Here is a 10,946-nt window from a genome sequence, read left to right as displayed (position 1 = left end):
TAAGGTGATAAATCAGTAACCTACCTCCTTCCCTCTCGGTGTAAGAGTGAGGACTTGTTACGAGCCGCATCTTCTACCCCAGCCGTTCCCAAACCTTTTGGTCTCAGAAACTCTTGACATGCTAAAAAACTACTGAGGATCCCCAACAGGATATAGATTATATCTGTCCATATTTACTCTAGTGAAATTAGAACTAAGAATGCTTCCACATGCTGTGACATCCCTGGCAGTCCAAGTGGTTAAGAATTTGAGCTTCCAAGGCCGGGGACAAGGGTTCAGTCCTTTATAAGGGAACTAAGACCCCACATGCTGCTTGAGTGGTGTGGTCAAATAAAACAAAAATAATAAAATAAAAAATAAAAGGCAATTATAAAATAGAATGCTTCTAAATGTTTATTAATGCATTTTAGAAGAAGAGTAAAGCCATTATGTGTTAACATAAATCATTTTATAAAAATTAGCTATATTTTTCAAAAGAAAATATGTGATGAGAGGAGTAGCATTCTGCATATCTCTTCAATTCTGGCTTACTAGAAGACAGTTAAACTGTATCATCTGTTTCTATGTGCAATGTGTTGTGATATGTTGCTTTAGTTAAAGTATATGAAGCTAATAAGACCTCACACAGATGAGCAGTTGGAAAAGAGAGCAATGTTCTAATAGCTTCTCAGGTCACTGTGGATGTTCTTTTTGCATGCTATACCAAAACTCACCAAGTTATAGGTTCTAAATGTTTAGTTGCCACGTGGAACCCAAAACCCCATCAATCAACTGCTTCTGCTTCAGTCTATTACATGCCATTGATCCATCTTGTATTTGGAATGGATTTTTTTTTTCTCTCACAAAACTTTGTCCCATTGTGCATTGGCCATTTGGAAAAATTTTGGTTCACTGAGTTTGCAGGTCTTCTGAAGGCTGACACATTTCATTATACAATATTAAAAAGAAAAATCATGCTTGTTAAAATCAGCACCCATCCCCTAAGTAAAGTTCTGAAGCACCAGGAAGCTGTCAAGCTCCTGGTGGCTGATACAAGGGTTCCAAAATTCCAATTTTCACTTGAAAGCTCGAATTTTATCACCAGCAGAAAAATACTGTCAGTTGCTTTCCTTGAAGTGACAGGCTCTCTTCGTTTCTTTTTGAGAAAATGTCTCGTGAATACCCCAGTCTGAAGAGCCCCGGCGTGTCTGTCAGTCATTCTTTGAAGGCAAAATGGTGTGCCCAGGAAGAAGCGGCCTGTTCAGCTCTGAACAGAAACGATGGCACGAAGAAATGAAATGAAGTCTTTTCCTTGAGACAATGCTCATTCTGGGGTGGACAGCGGAAATGGTTTATACACATGGCCCAGGGTGGGAAAGAGATGTGTGCACGAGGGTCAAGATTAATAAAATTAATAGTTTTTGCTGCTTCATTAAGAGCACTTTGAAGTGAACTTGCTCAGTCGCTAAGTCGTGTCCGACTCTTTGCAACCCCATGGACCGTAGCGCACCAGGCCTCCCTGTCCAATAGTTTTTGCTGCTTCATTAAGAGCATTCTGAAGTGAACTTGTTATTGTTCAGTCGCTAAGTCGTGTCCAACTCTTGGCGACCTCCTGGACTGCAGCACGCCAGATGCCCCTGTCTTTCACTATCTCCCAGAGTCTGCTCATATTCATGTCCAATGAGTCGGTGATGCTATCCCACTATCTCTTCCTCCGCCATCCCCTTCTCTTTTGCCTTCCATCTTTCCCAACATCTTTTCCAGGGGGTCAGCTCTTTGCATGAGTTGGCCAAAGTACTGGAGCTTCAGTTTCGGCTTTTTAAATTGTTAAGGACATGAATTGGCCATGAGGGCAGTTTGCTGCCACTGCTTTGATTACTGCTAAGTCATCGGCTACTTTACTTACCATGGTTTTGCACTCTAGCTGCAAATGTCAACACAGAGAAATGGCATCTTAGTATAATTATGAAAAGAGTTTTGACTTCACAGGCTCCCTGTAAGAGTCCCAGACACCTTTAGGGTCTACATTTTAAACACATTTTACTATGACACGCCAAAGAAATAATGAGAAGCTTGTTTGCAGATGTATAGTCAAGCAATTCCACTCCTGGATTCTTATCTGGAAACAAAAAATGAAAACACTAATTCCAAAAGACACCTGCACCCCAGTGTTCATAGCAGTGTTATTTACAGTTGTCAAGGTATGGAGGCAACCGAAGTGTCTATCAGCCGATGAATAGACAGAAAAGATCGGAGATATATATATATAAGCTACTCAGCTTAAAAAAATGAAATTTGACAATTACAACAACATGGATGAACTTGGAGGATATTATGCTTGGTGAAATAAGTCAGACAGAAAAAAGACAAATACCATATGGCATCATGAATGTACGTAATCTGAAAAACAAGCTAGTGAATATAATGAAAAGAAACAGACGGACAGATGTAGAAAGCAAACTAGCAGTTACCAGAGGGTAGAGGAAAGGGAGAGGGGCAAAATAGGGTAGTAGATCAAGAAGTATCTTGTAAAACTACTATGTATAAAATAAATGTTACAGTGATATATTAAGCAACATAAGGAATATAGCCAATGTGTTATAGTAACTATAATAAATGGCCTATAACCTTCAAAAATTGTGAGCTACTATGTTGCGTGAGTGAGTGAAAGTCGCTCAGTTGTGTCCGACTCTTTGCAGCCCCATAGACTATAGAGTCCATGGAATTCTCCAGGCCAGAATACTGGAGTGGGCAGCCTTTCCCTTCTCCAGGGGATCTTCCCAACCCAGGGATCGAACCCTCGTCTCCTGCATTGCAGGTGGATTCTTTACCAGCTGAGCCACCAGGGAAGCCCAACTATGCTGCATACGTATATAAAATTGCACATCTAACAACAATATTTTTTAAAAAGATGGTCAGGGATGGTCAGGGATGTCAGTTTCAACTTTGCTTGAAACTGTGAGGAATTGAAAATAATCTGAATGCCCTTAGGTGAACAGTGTTTAACTAAATGTTGGTACATCTAAGCAATAAAAAAAAGCAAGTTGGATGCCAGGGGAATCAGACAAAAGCAGAGATCTGTACCCTGGACTTTTGTTGGGAAGGGCATCCAGGAACATCTCTAAGGACAGAGAGGAAGTGGGGTTGAGCTGATGCCATTAAGAAAAAGGCCTCAGCTCATCACACCTTTCAGTGGTACCCAAAGGGCAAGGGTAGCATGCCTCTGCACCTTCCCATCAGGCAGCTGTGGAAGTGGCTGGAACACAGATGCTCCCTCCCTCCGTGTCAGCATCTCTCAGGCTTGCTGTGAGCCAGCGGCAGAGCACGCTGTCTCTCTCTGTCTCTCTGTCTGTCTCTCTGCCTCTGGGACAAAGAGTGCCCTCTTGCTGGACTACTGAATCCACTGCAAGCTACTGAGATGAGGCAATCCTGTAACTTTTGATGTGAAAAGATGTTTTCAAGTGGAATAGAAGTTTGTAGCATAAGTCCACATTCTGTACTAAAAAGCAAGGTCTCAAGAGTTTGTTATAGAAAGGCCTTGAAGGATGAACCACAAACCGTTCATGTAATTACCTCTGGTGGTAGCATGTAAGAGGAACGTCTTTTTTAAAAACTCCTGGATTCTTCTAAAATTTTAATTACATCTATACTGTTTTTTTAGATCCAGGTGGTACTAGCGATAAAGAATACATCTGCCAAAGCTGGAGACATAGGAGATGCGGGTTCAACTCCTGGGTTGGGAAGCTCCCCTGGAGGAGGAAATGGCAACCCACTCCAGTGTTCTTGCCTGGGAAATTCCATGGACAGAGGAGACTGGAGGACTACAGTCCATGGGATCGCAAAGAGTCGGACATGATGGAAGCAACTTAGCAAAAAAAAAAAAAAATAGTACTTTTATAACCATAAAGATATTTCCAGTTGAAGCAAAAGCGTCATGAAAGAAGTGGCCCCTTAGCCACAGAAGCGGGAACACAGGTGAAACCCCGCACAGGGTCTGTCTAACCTAGATTCCTCCCAGGTAAGCAGACCTCACCTAGAGAGGCAGAGGGGCTCATCCGTACTGTGCATAAAGCAGCTGAGTGAAACCAGATCTGAAAGAGACACGTGCACCCCAATGTTCATCACAGCACTGTTTATAATAGCCAGGACATGGAAGCAACCTAGATGCCCATCAGCAGACGAATGGATAAGGAAGCTGTGGTACATATACACAATGGAATATTACTCAGCCATTAAAAAGAATTCATTTGAATCAGTTCTAATGAGATGGATGAAACTGGAGCCCATTATACAGAGTGAAGTAAGCCAGAAAGATAAAGACCAATACAGTATGCTAACGCATATATATGGAATTTAGAAAGATGTACAGAACAGAATTTTGGACTCTGTGGGAGAAGGCGAGGGTGGGATGTTTCGAGAGAACAGCATCGAAACATGTATATTATCTAGGGTGAAACAGATCACCAGCCCAGGCTGGATGCATGAGACAAGTGCTCGGGCCTGGTGCACTGGGAAGATCCAGAGGATTCGGGTGGAGAGGGAGGTGGGAGGGGGGATCGGGATGGGGAATACATGTAAATCCATGGCTGATTCATGTCAATGTATGACAAAAACCACTACAATATTGTAAAGTAATTAGCCTCCAACTAATAAAACTAAATGAAAAAAAATAATAAAGCAGCTGAGTCCCCTGGATCTAGACTCCTGCCCTCCTGAGTCCCTGTTCAGGTCCCTAAAGTGACAGAAGCAAGTTGCTGAGGGGGACATGGCAGAAGTGCCTTGTGGAGCCCCGGCGCTCTCAGAACTGCGGGAGATGGTGGGAAGGGCCTTCTGAGCAGGAGGAGGCGCCCAAGCGGAGGCTCAGTGGCAGTGAACAGGGAGAAGATCCTGAGGTTAAGAAGGGCAGCTGCTAGGCCTGCCGATGAATGAGAAGCAGGCCGTCAGGCTGGCCTGGTGGCCTGGGCAAAACTTCGGCTCCTCCAGCACTCATTGCAGGGAACTGCCCAAGCAGCAAGGCTGAGGGGCCCTGGGAAGCGTTTCTGTGGGCCAGCCTCTGATTCTGGGAAAGGATGCGTGCTCCAGGAAAAGGAATCTGGCAGCTCCACGGTGCAAAGAGACGAGAAAAGCAGAAAATACCAGCATGGAAAACTGTGCTGTGAAATTGCCATTTCCTCCTCCAGGGGAATCTTCCCAACCTAGGGGTTGAACCCGCATCTCCTGTGTCTCCTGCACTGGCCAAGTGTCTTCTTTACCTCTGCAAAGTGGACACGTTAGTTGCTTGACTTGGAGAAAAACAGAGCCCTTAGAAATGAGGGCTCTTGGAACTGTTTAAGTGACCTTGCGGTGCCCCTCCATGTCTGATCCCGGCCGTGGCGCTGAGGGCCATCACCAGAAAGCATCATCAGTCAGTGGGCGGCCTCATTCTTCCTGCTCCGGTTTCCTGAGGGTCTCCTCCATGCCGGCAGGTGTTTGTGTTCGAAATGCACTGAAGCTTCCCATTGCAAGCACGTCTAACCTGCCCACGGAGGTGATCCCAGAAATTTCAAGTCATGTTTGAGGAGACGGAAAAGCGCAGTCAGGAACTTTGAGAAGCTGCCATAATTGTGTTATTTAATCCTAGCAACACAGAGGAGTCACCTTTGTAAAATTACCTCTCCAAGAGATTCCTGCCAGGAGGTTTAGGACTTAAGTTGATGATTCAGTGAGAACAAGCACAGTGGTGTAGATGGAGAAGGGTGGGTGCCACGGCCTTGGGGGACACACATGGCCTGGCTCAGGATGAAGACAGATCAGCAGGGCACCTGGGGGGTCCGGGCCAAGCCGGGGGCCCTGGACACGGAGGCAGAGGTTCTGCTGAAGGCGTGAGTCTGCACTGCTCCAGGAGGAGGCCCAGGGCCAGCTCCCAGGCCACCTTCTGCTGGTGGTGCCAACCACAGGACGTCGCATCTTCTGTCACTGGCTGGCGAGCCCTTTCAGGTCCAGGACTCTGCATAGGACCCCACTCTGGACTGGGCCAGGCAGCAGGGACTGAGAACAACCTCCATCCTTCAGGAACTCAGAGGGACTGATCCAGAAGCCACACGTGGAGGAAGCTCCAGCCCGGGTCAGGTGCTGTATGATGGGGAAAGCAGAGAAGGACAAGGAAGGCTGGTGCTGACAACTGGCCTGCTGGAAGCCTTGGCATTTCTGCTGATGAAGGTGGTTTTAAGGGAAGGGAAGTGTTGCCATGAGGCTTTCTGAAATATGAGATGCTTTTCCTGTTTTTGAGCATGATATTGTTTGAACGCCACTCTCTAGGAGTGTGTGAGCCTACATTTAGACAGCCCCTCTGCCCTCGTTTACACTGGAGATGATCTCCCCTGAGCTTCAGAGGTGGCTAAAAGAATGTTGCCATTTACAATGTCACCCCACAGCCTAGATCAAAATCCTGCCATGACTCTGTGTTTAAACGCTTTCAAAGCCAAAGGAGTTGAGAAATACTCTTAGAAAAACATGAGGGAGCCCTGCTTTTGAAGCAGCTCTCCGAAGAGAGGGCTGGGAATTGCAGAGACTGACTCTACTAGAACCCAGGAGGTGGCCCACTAGAGTCCAGGCGAGGCCTCTTGGAGCCCAGGAGAGGCGGGACTCCATGGGTGGGCTGGCACCCCGTGAGTCTGGAGGACTTGGTTTCCCTGTCTCCAGAGAGAGAGAGAGAGAAGGCCATTTAAGGGGGACATTGGCAAATGGGGAGTCTGCAGAGGGGGCAGAGAGGATGAGGGAGTCTGATCACCATGGAGATGGGAAATGATGGGAAAAGTGAAGTCGCTCAGTTGTGTCCAACTGTTTGCAACCCCATGCACTGTAGCCCACCAGGCTCCTCCATCCATGGAATTTTCCAGGCAAGAATACTGGAGTGGGTTGCTATTTCCTTCTCCAGGGGATCTTCCCAGCCCAGGGATCAAACCCAGGTCTCCCACATTGCAGGCAGATACTTTACCATCTGAGCATAAATGATGGGGAAGCGGGGAGGTTTAACCTGGAGCGGAACCTGTGGGAGCTGGAAGCCTAGAGGTTTCCCACCAGCAGGAGTTGCCTCTCTGTCTGCACCTCCGGAGAGCAGAGGGAGGACCAGTAGTGAAAAGTCATGTGGCATCGTGTGGACTTGGGCTTGGACATCGTGAGGGGACATTTCTGGGTGGATCATGGCAGACCAAGCAGAGAATTCATTTCTCAGCAATCACAAGTGCCCCAGCTCTTCCTTATCACTTGTCCTTTCCCACATCTCCCCCTGGAGACAGTGGCGCAGCATCACCACTTGTCCTCAAGCAGGGGACACAGTGGTGACCACTGGAGACACAGGTCCTGTCCTCACGAAGCACATGGTCTAGTCTAGAGCAGGGCTCAGCAAATGACAGCCCTCAGCAGGTCAAGTTCAGCCCACTACCTGCTTTGTGAAATGTTTTGTTGACACCCAGCCATACTCGTTTATTTCAGCAAGATCTGGGATTGTTTTCAGGCTAGTAGCAGAGTTGAGTCCTTGAAGCTACAATGGAGACCGTATGGTCCACAAAGCCTACAATACTGACGTTAACGAAAAGTTTGCCAATCCCAACTCCAGATGAGTAAATGGGCTGTTACAGTTTAGTGTGTAGGCTGGAGAAGACTCTTGAGAGTCCCTTGGACAGCAAGGAGATCAAACCAGACAGTCCCAAAGGAAATCAAACCTGAATGTTCACTGGAAGGACTGATGCTGAAGCTGAAGCTCTAATACTTTGGCCACCTGATGTGAAAAGCTGACTCGTTGGAAAAGACCCTGATGCTGGGACAGGAGGAGAAGGGGGCGACAGAGGATGAGAGGGTGAGATAATATCACCGACTCAGTGGACATGAGTCTGAGCAAACTCTGGGAGACAGTGAAGGATGGAGAAGCCTGGAGCGCCGCAGTCCATGGGGTCACAGAGTCGGACACAGCTTAGTGACTAAACAACAGTGACGATAGTAAACGTACCACCTCTCAGGGATTCTGTGCGTATTAATGGAAATGATTTACGCTGAGTACTTAGCACAACTCTTGTTACACAGTGAGAACTCAATAAACCGGGACTATTGATAAGGAGGAGAAGGATATCCAGGATGCTACGGGAGCACAGCAATAGCAGCAGCAGGGGACACCAGGGAAGGCTGCCTGGAAGCAGTGATGTCTGAGATGATATTTGGACTCATCGGCATTACCAGGTGAATTCTAGTTCCCAGGCAGGGGAAGCACATGTAAGAGCCAGGAGTGGAAAGCTTTGTAACAGATATGTTTGTAACAGATCCAGCTTGGCTGAATGAGTGACAGACAGGAGACAGGATGCTGGGTGAGTCTGAGCTGGGAGAACCAAGACACATGGGATTTATCTTGAGGCTATGGGAGTCCAGTAAAGGCTTAACAGGGGTTGGTGTAGCCAGGCTTGTGTTTTAGAAAGAATTGCTCTGTCTGCAACACGGAGAATGCATTAAAGGGGCAGCACAGAAGCTGGGAGGCCCTGTGACGGGCAGTTAGGGTGTCGGGCCGGACGATGGGGGCGGCGGACACAAGCGTGCGGCAGTGGGGATGGAAGGACACAGGGTCTGGAAGAGCTTGAATGGAATGGACGTGGGGCTGAGGGAGAAGAAGGCAAGTAGGTATCCCGGTATCCCAGTGTCCCAGCCGGCAAACCTGGGCGGCGATACGACATTCTGTGAACTAGAGGGTGGGAATGCAGGTTGGTGGACAAGGGGCAAGGGGGCAAGGAAAAATACAGAGGCAGCGGACACATCGTATCAGGTCGGCAGGGAGCAGAAGGCACACCCATCTCGGTAACTCAGAGAGCATGGCGAACGCACCCGTGATGATGCTGGGGGCAGGACTGAAGGGGCAGAAGGATGTGAAGCTGCCAGAAAATGGGGTGGGAAGGTCACCACCACCTCAGGGTCGGAAGGAGAGGGGGAACCAGTCGGAGAGGGGAGTGATGCGGAAGGGGAGGCGGAGGCGGTCTCCAGCTCCCTAGGGAGGGACCTCGGGAGAAAACCCTGACGTCAGTCTCTCAGTCCCCCACAGTCTGCTGAAGAGGGTGAGGAAGCCAGCCGCCAGTTGGGCACCAAGTGGGGGGCAGTACCTCTGAAGGGCCCAGGTGGCATCCAAATGGAGGTGTACCCAGGCAGCTGAGTACGGACATGTGAAAACCGGGGGACCTGAGCTCAGGACACAGAGGCACCGTCAGTCTGGGTCTGGGGCCGGCAGACGAAGACTGCAGGGAGGGTCTCCCGAGGGGCCATCAGGGAGGTGGGAATCAGGAGGGTGTGGCTTCCTGAAGACCTGGGGAAGGGGGTGTTTCTCTAAGGGAAAGGTGTGCTGGGTGGAGGGCTGGTCAAAGGGTAGGACCCTGACTGTGTAAACACCCAGGACTTTCCAGGCAGTGCCGAAAGCCAACTGATGCTAGCCACCTTGAGAAAATTCCTGGGCCCCCTCGATACCCCACTGACTTCATGCACTAACTGAAGCTCATGACATCCCCTCCACGGTGTTAGGGTGACAAATGAGATGACGACCGTCACGTGCTGGAGAGGGACTGGCACACAGTAAGTGAAAAATATGTTAATTGCTTCTCCAGACTCTGCGTATTTCCGGAAACGTTCATCTTGCCTCTTCCATCAGCAAAGAAGACTTAAAACGTATAAAGTCAGAGGAAGTAACTTGAGCACCGCAATAGGAGAACAAGACAGATAATAACTCACCGTTCTTCTAAAATAATAACTCGCCCTTCTTCCAAGACACCCGAGTGTCTCTTTTAGAGGAACATTTTAATCTGCAGACGTTCTGACAATGGAAATCCTTAATGACTTAGAGCAATGAAAGACACATGCTCTTTCAGATAGCATTTCACCTGGTATTTAAAATAAAAACAGAATAAACCTTTTCATCAGTTTATTCAATCCTTATTTGATGTTGGTTTTAATTAGTTCAAGCTGTAGCTACCTAAATTATCAGAGAAAAAATTAAACCAAGCCTGCTTTTTTAAAAAAAATTGTTTGGCTACTAGCAAACAATCGAAGAGGTCAGGGAGAGGGCATTCTATTTTTTTTTTTTTTTTCAGCATCTCTGAACTGTTCTTGTTCGGCAGGAAATATTTTATTGTCAACAGATTTGTTACAAATTTACGAACCATTTTAACCTTTTTCTGTTGCACGGAGAACCTTCTCTGGTAAAAGGATTTGAAGAAATTGTTCAGAGCGGACTCTCCGCCAGCGGTTCTCCCACCCTCCCCGGAGGGCTCCTGGGAGGGTGACGAACTCTGTGGAACAATCAGTCGAGTCTGTCGAGGGGAGCGTAATATTTAGGACGTTTAGAAGTCATCTTCGTAATACAATAAATAGAATGAAGCACCAAGAGATTATTCATGCCTATTGACCTATGAAAGTGAAAGAAATGATGTGACCACATTAAAAAAAAAAAAAAAGAGGAGGAAATAAAATCCCCTTTATGGAAACATTTTAAAAACACTTTACATTTCATCATTGGTTAAAATGCCCCCCAAATTATTATTGGTTAATCTACTTTTCCTAAGCAAAACTCGCCTCTGATAATCAGCAGAGGGCAGAGCCATGCCCAAGATTTGCTGCTAGAAGCAGAAACATGAGTGTTCATTGAGCTGATTGCATTGTCCTCCTTAGGCAGTAATCTTTGTCAGAGAGCTCTAAAATAAGAGAAAAGGATTACAAATCACACCATCGCTTTTTTTTGCACAATGAGGTAAATGGAAACATTTTCTTTTGTGTAGAAATGTCATCATCTCACTAATGAGTTTTGAGAATGTACACGAGGATATGATCATTTAGCCAGAGCTACCCCTTCTCGCCTGCAGAACGAAGGCTCTCGAGTCATTTTCAAGCACTGATTAGACTCTGGCTGTGTGCAGTGCCCTCATTAAGCCATTCAATCTATGACAGGGTTGAGCCAACAAGCA

Source organism: Cervus elaphus, chromosome 15 (assembly GCF_910594005.1).
Source record: "Cervus elaphus chromosome 15, mCerEla1.1, whole genome shotgun sequence".
Lineage (NCBI taxonomy): Eukaryota > Metazoa > Chordata > Mammalia > Artiodactyla > Cervidae > Cervus > Cervus elaphus.
Note: the sequence above shows the minus strand (reverse complement) of the source record.